At 42.0% G+C, this 13,892-nt stretch overlaps 1 protein-coding gene across 1 annotated transcript in view; it reads left to right on the plus strand.

The window, feature by feature from the left end:
- The first annotated feature begins 208 nt into the window (after nt 1–208).
- Nucleotides 209–13,892, plus strand: part of TENM3 (teneurin transmembrane protein 3) — a 694,478-nt gene continuing 680,794 nt past the window's right edge. The window contains exon 1 of the mRNA XM_060136352.1: nt 209–261. The gene's annotated coding sequence lies outside the window, so the exon portion shown is untranslated. The remainder of the gene's footprint in view (nt 262–13,892) is intronic.

Consider the following 13,892-nt stretch of genomic DNA (forward strand, 5'->3'; position numbering starts at 1 on the left):
ATAAAAAATAAATAAATAAAATTCAAAAAAAAAGAATTGTTCCATTTGTTTTAAGTCAGCAGTAATCTCTCATTACCATGCATCTCAGCTTTTTAAGAGTTTCAGAACTGAAATTATGCATATAAAACATCAGATCAAGCTTTCTTCCAGTTTATATATTTCATTTATTTTGTTTTAGATTTCCTACTCTTCTAAGACAAAGTGATTTCGAATTTCTGTGCAAGCAAAAAAACTCAAGGCGTCTTTAAAGAAGAAGAGAAGGTAAGTCCCGGGGACAAAAATGTCTCCAGACCTATCAAATAAGACAAAAAAGTCTTCTTAAAATACACAACTTGTTTGTCTTGACAAAATAAGACACTTGCGCTAAGCTGCAGTGTACTTTGTAGCTCATTACTAATGCTGTTAACCTCTGTGAATTAGCTGTAGGTAAATGATTCCAAAAAGTGTAATTAAGCTGATTTTCTTATTCTTTCTGATAATATGAAAGCAATGGCATTTCTACAGCTTTTTTATTTCTGAAAAATTAACTGAATGAGAACATCCTAAAATATGGAATCTCTGCTTTGTAACTAGAGAGAATTTTCTACTAGGACGGAGTAGACCAAACAATGGATTATAGAGCATGTGTGTTTCCCCACTTTGTAAGTGATTTGTTTGGAAGCTCTTTTCTTCCCAGGGAGTCTTAATCCTTTCTAAGCAGCACTTACATGGCAACCTTAGAGACTTGAACTTGTACCTGGTTATTTTTGTTCTCTCCTTGATATAGCTCAGTGCGTTTTCTCAATGGTAACCATGGTCTAGTAATTTAAAGCTTTTGAACCTTGGAAACAGATTCATTTAAAACCTTATTCTGACGGGTTTCCTCAAAATGAAAAGCGTTTTCTACTAGAAAGCTATAAAAGAATTTACAACAGAAAATCTGATAAATGTCCTGCCCAGGATGTGTATATACAGTGGTTCGCCTAGAAGATCCAGTTTCCTAGAGTAAATCATTCAGAAAGTGCCTGACTCTTTGGCTTAATGGGTTGGATTCTTTGAGTTCTTTGACTTTGCTTGATCGATGGCTTGTTTCTTCTTTTAATACATAATTCAGTAAAATTTTCCCTTGGAGAAAGGGTTTTCTAGATTGTGAAATAATTATGAAATACAAATATGTAAGAATGACAACATTTTTACGTCAGAAAAATTGAGTTACTGGTACATATTTCTTTCTGATGCTCTTCGTTCAAAGACAATATACTGTTCCTTTTTCAGATGAAAAATAAATCATTGCAGAAGTTTAGAGGTTAAGTACCCACATCTTGAGTCTATGACAATAGCTACGGTCGTGTTGCTGATATAGTTTTCTATTCAGGTTACTAGATTTGAATTAACCTTATATCCAAAATAAGTAATCTTTTATTTTTTTTCCTCCTTTGAAGTTGACATAAATTTATACTTGCAGAAGAGTTTTTTTGCTTTTCAGCTTAGAGAAGGGCAAAGAGAAAATAGAAGGGATTTTTTTAACAATACAGTTGTGGTGTAATTGCTACACACAATGGTAGCAACCACTGTTGTTTTCTTTCAATATTCTTTTCGGGCACTTATGTTTTTACTTTTCAGGTAGGCGTGTCTCAGAGAAAAGCAATAGGAGAATCCTTTAATAAAGTTCTTGCAGACACACGCACACATCCTTACATGCTCAGTAATTAACCAAAACTAAAATAAAGCTCTGGTGTGAGTGGCTGTTATGTGCCACCTCCTGCATGCAGGGTAATTTTTTCCCCTTGATCTCGGTTTAGGTAATGATGAGATTCCTCTGTTAAGATAAAACAGTTAATACAAAATAGACTTACAATTTACCATCTATATTTTCCTCAGTAGCTGTTAAGATTCTTTCTAAGAATTTTAGCATTATATTTTGCACACAGTCCATGGAAACAAAGACCCTGGGAATGTATGTGCAATATAGATAGATAGATAGATAGATAGATAGATAGATAGATAGATAGATATCTTAGATGAGAAGTGATTTACCCAAGTTGCTTTGCTGATACTTTCCTCAAATTCTCCTCCTGACCTTTCATTCAAATGTGAATCATGACGAAGGCTGTGAAAAACCTACCCATATAGTTTGATAATAGACTTCAAATAAATTACATTTTTAGGATGGATTGTCACTGAAGTATTCTGGAATTAGGTGCGTAGCTCTTCTTATTATGAATGGGAGCTACGCACCTAATTTCAAACACCGTAACCTGAAATGTAATCACCTATGTTTTCTCCTATAAAAAGATAACGCGATATTCAGTGCAAAAGCAGTACTTGGTTCTCTGAAATCCATTGTTGATGAGATTCCTTCAGATCTCCAGCATTTCACCCTAGCAAAAGCTCTTTCTATAAATGCCGTGATCATAAAACATGTCGACCTCCCCTTGTTTTCTAAGTACCCTCTCTTCAAACCCTCCTCTTGTCAGTTCATGAAAAGCACTCTTCCCATACCCGGAGGTTCTCGACAACAAGCATCTAGTCTTTAATAGCTAACATATAAACTCAAATGCTTTAGTGCTCCTCTGAGATTCACACTGAATGATAACTTTTCATATGAGACAGTTGCTGCTATGTAGGTAGGCTGCTGCCTTAAAAACACACGTATAAGCATATATCTTGGTGAAGAAACAAAAGGTTACCTTCCACATACCCCCAAACTCTTCCTAAATCAGGCAAATCAACTGCCTATTTTCTAGCCTGGGAAAGACACCCAAACCAAAACGAAACAAAACAATGCTAAAGGAGTCTTTCCAAACTCTATTCTCTAGGAAGGTTTCAGAGTTTGCCTGTTATGATTTAGAGGTGATGTTGTGAATACGCTTTAGGGTATAGGCTTTAGGTAATATTTTTCAGTGTGATTGTAAACGTACTTTAAATGTCCTAAGGTTCGCCAGATATTTTTAACTAAGCCCAACAAAGATGCAGAAACATTTCCTCAATTAAAAAAATGACAAAATGATGTTTTGCAAAAAATTGCACCTGGAACTAAATATCACACAATTTCCATGCACAGAATCTTGCTGTTGTTTAAAAGTTGGTAGGAAGAATGGAAAACACGTAGAATGTGGTCCATTTTAGAAGTGGAGACGAGGAATATCGTAAATAATTGAAATCCTCAGATAAGCCAGAGCTTATCCTTTTTAGTCAGTAAGCCCCACCCTTTCCCAGGGCTTCATAAAATTGAACTCAAAATTATTAAACCTTTGATTGTATAATTTTTTTTTTCCCTTCGATCAACATTGGCCAAAAGAGAAAGAGAAAAGCAAAGAACCCAATAATACTCAAACTGAATATTCCCTCCCTGCCTTGACTGGGATGGGGCATCGATTATATCACTGTTTGGTGGGTAATCAAAGAATTCAGTGAAATGAAAGAAACAGCATAAATTAACAATATGTCAAAAAACATCATAAGCCATTCCGACGATTATAAGTATCTCTGTGTTTGTTGTCGTGCGGAACAAGTCAGAATGCTGACTCCAGGTTTTACTTTTCATCTGGACGCTTCGGTGTTTTGCAGACACAGCATTTGGTGCAAGGGACATGTTAGAGTTTAAAATTTGTGAGATACTGTGGTAATTTTTCACTGTGCTTCTTGGTCCCTTGCTCCTGGGTAAGAAGGATTATCCTGGAGCCTGGGCCCCGGCAGTGTGGTTCAAGGAGTCCTGCTTGGCCTGAGACTTGGGAAAGAATGTCTGAGCTTTCTGAAGATGCCAGTCTGATTTCACAATTTGGGGAAGTCTGTACCCAAGGGAGCATTCAGCCTGACTGAGTGCTTTGACTGTTCGTGTTTGCATGTGACTTTACAGGAGGGGTTCGCCAAGTACAATGCCCATGTCTGTCTTCTGTCATTGAGCCAGTGTGACCCTCAGCCTCAATTAAAAAAAAAAATTTGAAGGGGCATAAACAGATTTTCCTGTTAAAATATATAACCTATGGGGGAATAGGAACAAAGGACAAGGTGGTTACAAAAAATTTCCTTTTATTAGGTCACTGCTTTTTTTAAATCGTGAATTAAAATTGAACAGTAATTTACTCTATATTAGGAAGTTAGAGAATGAGCAAAATGGATTTGTTAGGGCTGTCCCAGGGCTAGTGAAGAAATGGCAGAAATAACTAATTAATGAAGAAGAGGCATTGGCACTCACATGCTAGGAAGCACCACTCGTAGTTTGATTATTTCACTTTTGTCTTATGTCAGCTATAAAGCATTGCTCTCACTAAGTTAAGGTTGGTAGATATTCCAAGGCCCCTAAAAAACCACAGCGTAGTTATTCTGGGACCTGGATAGGGGCCATACTGTAAACTGATGTGACAAATTGCTTTCTGCACAAGTGCGTGGCTTGGTCATTGGTCATGAGTTGCCATTTGCGTGGATTTGCACAGACGGAAAACTGGATGCTTGAAGAACACCATGGGGTGGCTGTACCCATGCTGAGACATGGCCTCCAGCCCCAAGGGGCTTCTTCATGTCCTAATGTCTTCTGCCACCAAAGCCCTGGCCCCATGGGATTCTGAGCGTCCTCTGTCTTACGCCGAGAGCCAAGGCTGTGGAAATGCGTGGCCGGGAATAAAGTGATACCCCTCAGGCGCTTCCCATCAGCTGAGACCAGACCACTCACTTCACAGCTGTGGCCCAGCCCACAGGGAACCATGTAAGAAACCAGTCTTTCAAACACTATCAACAGAGAACAAGTAGGAGGGAGGCCAGGCAAGATGACGAAAAGGCAGAGGAACAAATCTTCTGTTTATTAACTCAGGAATCAGAAGGTATCTCCTCAGGGATTATATGGACAGTGTTTTGCTAACAGGTGGTACCAGTTTGCCTTCAGTTTTCCAATCAGTAAAAATAAACAAATAAATGCAATGCTACGGCAGATGTCGTTTGACGCAATGACGTAGCGTGGTAATGCTGTCTATCATTCCTGAACACTTCGCGTAAAACCTCATTGCCTTAAAAACTTAGCAATGTTAATTCACTTCTCAGTTTCTTAATCTGTGAAATGGGAATGATAAACCTCCCTACTGTCCTTTTATGAAGAGAAAATGTGGTTAATATACCAAGGTTCCTGTATATATAATGCTCAATAAACTATAACTATTATTATTGAAGGTAATTATCTTACAGGAGCACCACGTTCTACAACAGGTCTCTGTTTTGAACTTCCTTTTCTAAGACCCATTAGGTAAGCGACAGAGTGCAGATATTTTCAACCTTCTTATATTTTATCATATTTATAAGAAATTTATTGACAGAGAAGGGATGAAATTTAAACTTGATGAGTAGAAGAGGGAATAGAAACAGGCGATGCCGAGAATTTCTTTTTAGTGGTGCAGCCACAACTCAAGCAGGCCCCGTTCCACGTCTCGGATCAGACGGCGATGGGAAGATTTAGGGAGGTGCAATGAATGTTGAAGGCTTTACCTCTAGGAAATGTAGCCAATTGCCTGTGTTCTCTGCAAGCCATCTTTCTTGTTAGCTTCTGAATGGAAGACTCTGCTTTATGGAAGATTACCAGAAGTAAATAAGCCTGACAAGTAGGAGGGTTAGGATGGCTAGCAAAAAACCTAAGCTTCCATGGCTCGCTCCAGAGAACTCCAGTACAGAAAGGGCAGACATCAATCTATTTGCTTCTCTGTCCCCGGCCCTGGCCAAATACTCTGTGTCAAGTACATAGTGAAAGTTCCCGAAGTATGTGCTGAATGCGTGAATAAATGAACCATTTTCCTGGGAAATAATATGCCAGGTGGTCTTTGTTCTAGGAGCTCAGAGATGGCTTCTAATAATCACAGCAGACATTGCCAACCCTGTGTGGAGGCGGCCACTCAGCGCTCTTTGGCTTTGAGCATTTTGGATTTCGGCATCACAGCAGTGCTTCTTCCCCTCACCTTTCTGCTGTGTATATCTCCAGCCTGAGCCTAATTAGAAGAAAGGTGCTTTGAGATCTTTTGATAAACATTCTTTACAACTGTGAAGTTGTTTATGATGTTTAGCTAATGTATTTCTTATTTTGTGAGCCTGACCGTATAAGAAATGTCATAGCAAATGCAGCCAGCAGTGGCCCCAAGGAATATTCTATATGAGATTGTGGTTGCCACTCAGATATTACCTAAATAAGCTTCTTCAAATTCCCTTATAATTCACCAAAAGTTTCTCATATAAGAATTTATTTAATCACTTTGAATGTTATAAGCTAAAAGTAACTTCTCATAGATATCCCCCCAATTTTAGCAAAGTATTTTATTGTACAAATTTAGATACTGTGGAGTTCAAATGATAATGGCTATTAAACTGTGATAAAATATCATTGTCTAGAAAGGGATTGTTACCTAATAACAAAGTATTTTTAATTAGTAAATATTACAGGTTTAGGTGAATATCAAAGTACAGTACTGATGTCATAGATTTCTACCTACTTCTATATCTTTCCTTCTTTTTGCTCATTCCCTTGAGAATAGTATTTCCTTAGTTCCAGATTTTGCTGTTTGATGTTTGCTTTATCCAAATACACAGGTTCACCAGATAATCACCGTCCTTGTTGATTTGTAACATCTAAATGATGCTAATAGTGACGAATTGTTTCACTACAGCAATTTTCTAGAAGAGTCAAATGCCAAAAAAAAAAAAATCTGACTTGTGAACATAATAAAACTCAGTTGAATTAACAAAGGTGACTTCAGTTGAATAGCACGTTCAGGGTAAAAGATATTTTTTGTGCCTCTATAAAGGGAACTTTCTCTTTTCACACGTATGTCATTTAAGCGCTGAAAAAAATCCCTCTCAGACACTGTTTCTTGAAAAAAATTTCATGAGCGCCAATCTCACTTTTGCAGCAGTGCAGCAGCCTACCTTTCTAAAAGGGGAGCAGGTGATGCTTTTGAAAATACTGCCTGCATGTTGCAACACATTTATTTAAAAATACTGTTTCTATTACCCTTGAACACTTTGTGTAAAACCTCATCGTAAACGGTGTTGTCACCAGGAATGGTAAGTTGTTTTCATGCAAGAACTTCAAACCCTCCTCTGATGTGGTCAGTTAGGGGAGCTTTTTGTAACTCCTTAGGACCAGCTGAGGGGACGTTTTGCTGTGATTTTTTTTCTAGTTGGGTTCTCATTCCTCCTGACCTACTTAGCATGGGGGAGTCAGCCATCGTCTCTCCCAGTTCCCCAAGGAGACTTCGACAGTTCTGTGTGCGCGTAGTTAAAAGTCCAGCTACAGACCCACGCGTCACCCACTCTCTCTGTTCAGTTATTTGCCATTGACACACTTGGCGAACAAAAGTTCCCTGGTGCGCGTGTGATCTTAGACTAGGTTTAGACAAAGTTGATCGCCCTTTATCCAAAGAACGAGGTGTGCAGAGAGAAGCCTGGCTGGGCGCTCCCTCTGCTGTGTCAGATTTTGACCTGGAGCCCGACCTTAGTAGAGTCTGTGGCCAGCTGGAAGAGTTCCTTTCCTCTGGCCTGGAAAGGGCCCGCGGGAGGTGGGCGGAGACAGCGCTTTGGCTCTTCTCCTCTGCAAAGTGCTCAGCGAGCCGGTGTTTCTGGGAATCGCCTCCCACGTCCTCCGCCCCGACTCAAACACCGCCCGTCAGATCCAGCCGGGAAGCTCAGCGCGCAGAGTGAGCGTATGACGTGTCCCACGTACATGAGCCAGTTCCCTGTTCTTGACGGATTTTTAAGGTCACAATTATATTAATTGCCGAATCTCAAAATCAAGGTAAAGTGGCCCTCAAAGAGAGATCTGATGACTACTGAAGAGGGAAAAGGAAAATCTAAGAAGGATTTGGGTGTCAGTAAGAGGAGACTGCATCTTAGTTTAGATGGTATTTATCTCTACTGTGTGCATGAGCTCTGTGAGTATATATGAATATCTCTGGGGGAGTAGAGAGTGTAGCTCAGGGAACAATGAAGAGCGTGGTATTGGTCCTTTCAGACTAAAAGTGTTAGAACTCAGACACTGGAGAGTGTGTTTTTTTTTTTTTAACTGAACTACAGTTGATTTGCAATGCTATGTTAATTTCTGCTGTACAGCAAGTGATTCAGTTGTACATGTATATATTCTTTTTCATATTCTTTTCCATTATGGTTTATCACAGGATCTTGAATATAGTTCCCTGTACTATACAGTAGGACCTTGTTTATCCATCGTAGTTTGCATCTGCTAATCCCAGACTCCCAGTCCTTCCCTCGCCCACCTCAGAGTGCAGGTTTTGTCTGGCCTGCATTGGAGAAAATTGGCTTAGAGGAGAAATTGAGTCCCGCAAAGGCCAGGGCACACCCTTAAAAACATGTTGATTTATTGTCATGTGCTGGGTCCTTGGGAGGGATACAGAAAATGCTTCAAACATGTATCTGAGCTGCAAAGAGCTCTGAGTCTGCTGAGGGAAATAAGTCATAAGCAAAACACATCAAATAAAGTGACGCATGACGCAGCAGAGGTCGCCATGACATGACGCGGGAATTAAGAGGAAGGGGGAAATTAGTGCAGGCTTTCTTAAACACAGTTCTCCTGTTGAAAGCATTTGCCACAGGGATGTTCCACCGGTCCCCAGAGATGACCTTCAGCCACTGGAGGTTGGCAGAGGCACATGGCTGGTGGGGACATGAAATGCCCATATTCTGTTGTGGGCTTAGTTCATGTCTGCTCTTGGCAGGCCAATTGGTGTAACAGAGAGAGGTACTTTTGAGGCCCATGGGGCCAGAGTTGAACGCAAATGAAGCATTTCTCTGTTCTTAAAAAGCAACATTTACTCACTTAACAAGTGTTTCCTAAGTGCCTACTTCTGAGGTGTGGCAAACAAATGTGCTATTTTCTGGACACATAATTTACAGTTATAGTAAAGGCCAACCTGAATAGTACAATTAGACAGTTTAAGATTTTAAAGTTTAAATACTTTGAGTGCCTAAGATCACTGGAATAGTTTAGTTGCCTCATCGGAAAGTCACGTCAGAGGTAAAGCACTAAGGGTTTTCCTAAAGTGTTGTTCCTATTCATTTGCTTAGGGCAGTGGTCCCAAGTGGGGACAGTATTGCCCCTCTGGAGACATTTGGGTGTCATTTCAGGAGACGTTTTTTGGGTGTCACAGCTTGGGGATGGGGTGCCATTGGCATCCAGTGGGTAGAGGCCAGGGATGCCGCAAAAGATCTTCCGATGCACAGGACAGCTACACACAGTCAAGAATTATCCAGCCTAAAATGTCAATACCACCAAGGTTGGGAAACTTTTTGACTTAATTCCTCCTCGAGTCACTACTCGTGAGCCCCAGAAACAACGAAGGTTCTGCATGGAGAGGCCTGATACTCGTATACCCCTTATGAAGGAACAGACACCCCAGCTAGACAGTCAGAGAACTTGGCTAGAGATTGATCGTGTCATCGAAAGCAAGAGAAAATTGTCCAAAAGTTGGAGCAGAGAAGGAGGAGACAAACCAGAACGCAGACTTCACTGGGCGAGAAGTAAGCGAACTGAGATCCTCGTCAACAGGCTGGAAATGGGCTTCCAGACGCCAGTGACCAACGTGAGAGCTGCATTAAGGGGCATCACCTCTCAAGGGCCATCTGTGCTGCTGATGGCTTGCCGCCCATTGCTGCCTGTTCATTTGCATCAAGGACTTAGCTTTTCTTCTTCTTTTCGAAACTGCCAACCTGGCTTCTTTGCCCCTCTGTGATTTCATTCAGACCTTCACCTCAGAGCCCGTGCCCTGAGGTCCCCCTCATTGGCCCCTACTCCAAGGCCACATGCACCATACTTTCCATCCTGCTCAGCCTTCCCCCCAGCCGGCTTCTCTACTCTGGGCCACTTAGTCACCATATGGTCACAGCAGCTGGGAAATGGGCACAGAAAGACCTGTCCTTATTGTGCATTGGGAGCTATGTGCTTCTGTCAACCAAGGATGGGGATATTTTCCCAAATTCTTATTTGTATGAATGGCAATCCGACTCTGGTTCCATTAGGACATTACAACACAAATAGATTTTTATAACATGTCCTGAAAATCTAATGAGCTTTTATGTTTGTAAATTTCATTGTATTTTAGGTCTCAAAGACCTGGTTTAAAGATGGCATTTTAGCAGAATTTTCTGTGACCAAATGATACAAACACTCCCAGGCTGCGTCAGGCAGCTTTACGGGCTCTCCACCAACTCAGAATGATTCACGTGGTAGAGGGATTTACAGTCGGAGAACACATTTCCTGTGTGTTCATTTGTTTCTCGTATGAGCCGCGGACAGCTGGGCCTCTTTCAGCGTAGAGCCTAGCATTGAATGGATGCATAATGGCGTTGATAAATTAACAAATGCCCAATTTTTTGAAAATGACAAAACATTCTGATCATTAAGACGACTTCCCCAGTGAGTCACGGTTTCTTAGTAATGGGTCTAGAGTCCTGCGAAGCTGACACCCCACCCAAGGCTCTTTCATGTTGCGTCTCTGGGCTTGTCTGGACCAGGCCAGACACACAGTCATAGGGGTCTACGGCGGGATGAAACCATTCCCTGGATCCCAGCGTGCTGAGTCATTTCACGGGGAGCACTGTTTAGGAAGTGGTCCTGTGTGCCTGAGTTGTGCCCGATTGCCTCGCACACCTTCAAGTGGGGAGGCCATTTAAGAGCAGTTCCATCAGAGACGGCTCTCCTCTGCTCTTTAAGGCAGGGGAACCCGCCTTGGATTTGTTTTGTATCTCACCACGGGCTGAGCACACCCTGGGGGCATTTAATCTGTTGACTTGAAATGATCTAGGCTGCTGGGCTTGGCCCGATGTGAACCTTCACACTGTAGGACTCAGCAGGTCACTGGAACTCATTTCAGTTTAAATCCAAGGCCCCTGACAGCTCCAAGCAACTGTCTCTGAGGTCTACGGGTCTGGTCAAAAGATCATAGCTTTGACACTAGAGGCAGTTAAAGCAAAGACATGCTCTTCCTTCAAAGTCTGTAGGTTGAAGACATAAGATGATCTAGAGCCAGTTATATTGGTCTCCTAATCAAAAACTGCTGTTACCTACAGAGTAAAGTGCAAAGTCTGTAGCCCAGGATCCTGATCCTAATTTACCTTTTTTCAATTTTTTTCCTCAATTCCTTCATCTTCCATGTGCTTCAAGCCAAGCTGAAGCGTTTTCATGCCTCTAGGTAAGAAACACGTACCATTTGCTCTGCCAGGAATGGCCTCCCTTTCTCTCTCTCTCCCTCCCTCTCTCCCTCCCTCTCCTCCTTCCCGCATCCCCACCCATCCCTATATAACCCGGTCTGTCTGGTTCATTCACTCTCCTGCTCAACAAATATTTATTATGTATCTTGCGGTATGCACAGTGCTGGGCATACAGAAGTGATCAGGAGGGTCAAGGTCCCTTGTGGAGTTTAAATTCTTCAGCAGCAGCTTATATGAAACAAATTAATTAATTAAGTACTTACAAAGTGGGCCGTATTGTTAGGAGGGACATTCACAGGGTCCTGTGACAGAATATAACAGGAGACTCTTAGAAGGAGAATCATGGGCAACTCTGTGGAGATGCCATTCAAGCTGAGAGTTGGGGGAAGAGCAAAGGGCAGCAAACACGACTCTGAGGCAGGAAAACGCCACCTTTCAGGCTGTTTCCATGATGCTTTTTCCCACCACCAACCTGCCCACTCTAGCCCTCAGTTGGAAATAGCAGTTACTTCCTTGAATTCCCATGTGCCTTGTCTGTTCCCCTCTTGTGCTATGTCTACTTTCATTTATCTCACCTCCCCTAAGGGCAGCATGCATGTCAGATTCACTTTGGAAGTCCCCCACGGCAGAGCCACGATGACCCTCCCCTCTTTCTGTCCACTTTGCCACACCCATCAGCGTTCCCCCAGGTGGTTCAGTAGAGTAGAAGCTCAATACTCAGCAGAGGCAGGAGACCTTTCCTCGTGGGGCTGGCAGGTAACGTGATCCTTACTCTATTCCTTCCATAGCCAACAGTCCTAATTGCCTGATCATTTGGTCAACTGTCCTGGCTGAGTAGGAAATGGCATGACACTGGGATGTCTTGTAGAACTGAGAAGTGATAAGCTATTTGCCACTCTGGTAGTCATAAGGACATAGTTCTAGGGGTGCGTGGGCAGGAGCTATAAAGCCGTATGATGTAAGTTGGAAGGCCTGAAATGTGTGTATATGATATGTATGACTAATGACAACAGAAAGTATTGAAGGAAGAAAAACAGAATAATTATATTAAAAAATTCATGCACAGGATGAGAATGCAGGCTTTGTGAAGCAATTTGAAGTCGCTGGTAACTAAAAGAGTTAAAAATCATAGCACAAAAATTGGTCTCATAAAAGAACAATGTTCTGCAATTGCCTTGTTGTGATATTGAATTCTACTCGAGTAAATTAGGAGCGGCGTTCTTTGGTTTAGCTGTCATTACAGAACTCAGTGGTAAATGTCAGTCTCCCCACCAAGATCCCACTGAGTTTTGTGAAATTCTCCAAAAACCTCTCCAACAGGAAAATTTATAAGCTCTGCCATGTTCGACGGTTTTAATGTGTGAAACTGACTGAGAGATCTAAGACTAACCGAATGCACCTCAATTCCAGCTTGTTTGTTTTTTTAACACTGTCTTTGACACATTACGTTATGTCACGTCCCAATCTGATGGAAAATTACTTCCTGTGTCCAACAAGAAATATATTTTAGGAAGCATGCCAACTACACTTACTTTCCTTGCTGTTTCCAATGGCAGGCACTTTGCCACATCTGTCTTCAGAAGGCCATTTATCAGCAACAGAGGTTGTTCCTGGTAAAACAGACGGGCTTAGGCCGGCATCCTTGTCACGTGCCCACCTCTGATTGCAAACTATAGTGTTTTGCATTTTGCGCTATATAAGCAACCTTGGAAAAGACCCCACGACATGAGTTCCGAGAGTGATACTGGGAAGTTTCCAAGTATTCTTTTTAAGAGAGGGACGTGATCCTTTCCTGAGCTAAATACAGGTAGCTGCATGCCACATCCTCTGAAAACAGCAAATGCCCTTGCGTTTCGTTCGTCCGTGCCCTGCCGTGGTATTATTCACAGTTAATTTTTAGCAGCATGGCACAAGTCTTAGAGGAACAAAGAAACTTTATTCGTCCCAATCAGTGAACTGACGGAGAGGGGAGGGGCAGGGGGAGGAAGGGCTGGGAGGAAGAATAGGAATTCTTACAAAAGTTTGGTAATATCTAAAACTGAGTTAGGGGCCCTAGTGGGATTCCTCCCTCTTTTAACAACAAAGTGCAGAGTGAAAGAATATGCTCGGCTTACTTTGTCTTCCTACTTTGTTTGATCGGAAAGAACAATCAGATACGACTGATTTCTGAAGACTGCTCAGAATAGAGAGATCTCGGGTGCCCCCCGCGATAGCCCGTCCTTGTCAACAGGAGGCATCCGGTACTGACACCAGCACCTGAGAACACTCAGATGCTCAACGCTTTCTCTTTCATTTTAAAATCTACTGCTGGGAATTCTCTTTACACAATACATTGGCTGGTAAGTGTTTAGAGAGGAATGGATCCCAAGGGAGAGTAAAGCGTGAACCTCCAAGGCTGTGAATGGACACCGAAGGAATCAAATATTTTAAGGTTTAAGTCGAGAAATGTATCTGGGGGGGATGGAGGGGGTGGAGGGAGATAATGAGAGGAGCTGCAGAAAGAAAGACAATGGATTCTCTCTACCTGGACCCACATCTCTCGTTTGACCCCTGGTTGATCACGTGGCCCTCTCCCTACCCGCACACAACTAGCATCGTTAGGTAATCAAACAGTTGGGCATAAAAGGCAACGTCGTAAGAAGGACTCTTCACCTCAAAGGATGCCAAGGCAAGCTGGAAATCCTCTTGGAGGATTTCTGCCGAGAAACTTAGCACCT

This window comes from Lagenorhynchus albirostris, chromosome 21 (assembly GCF_949774975.1).
Source record: "Lagenorhynchus albirostris chromosome 21, mLagAlb1.1, whole genome shotgun sequence".
NCBI lineage: Eukaryota > Metazoa > Chordata > Mammalia > Artiodactyla > Delphinidae > Lagenorhynchus > Lagenorhynchus albirostris.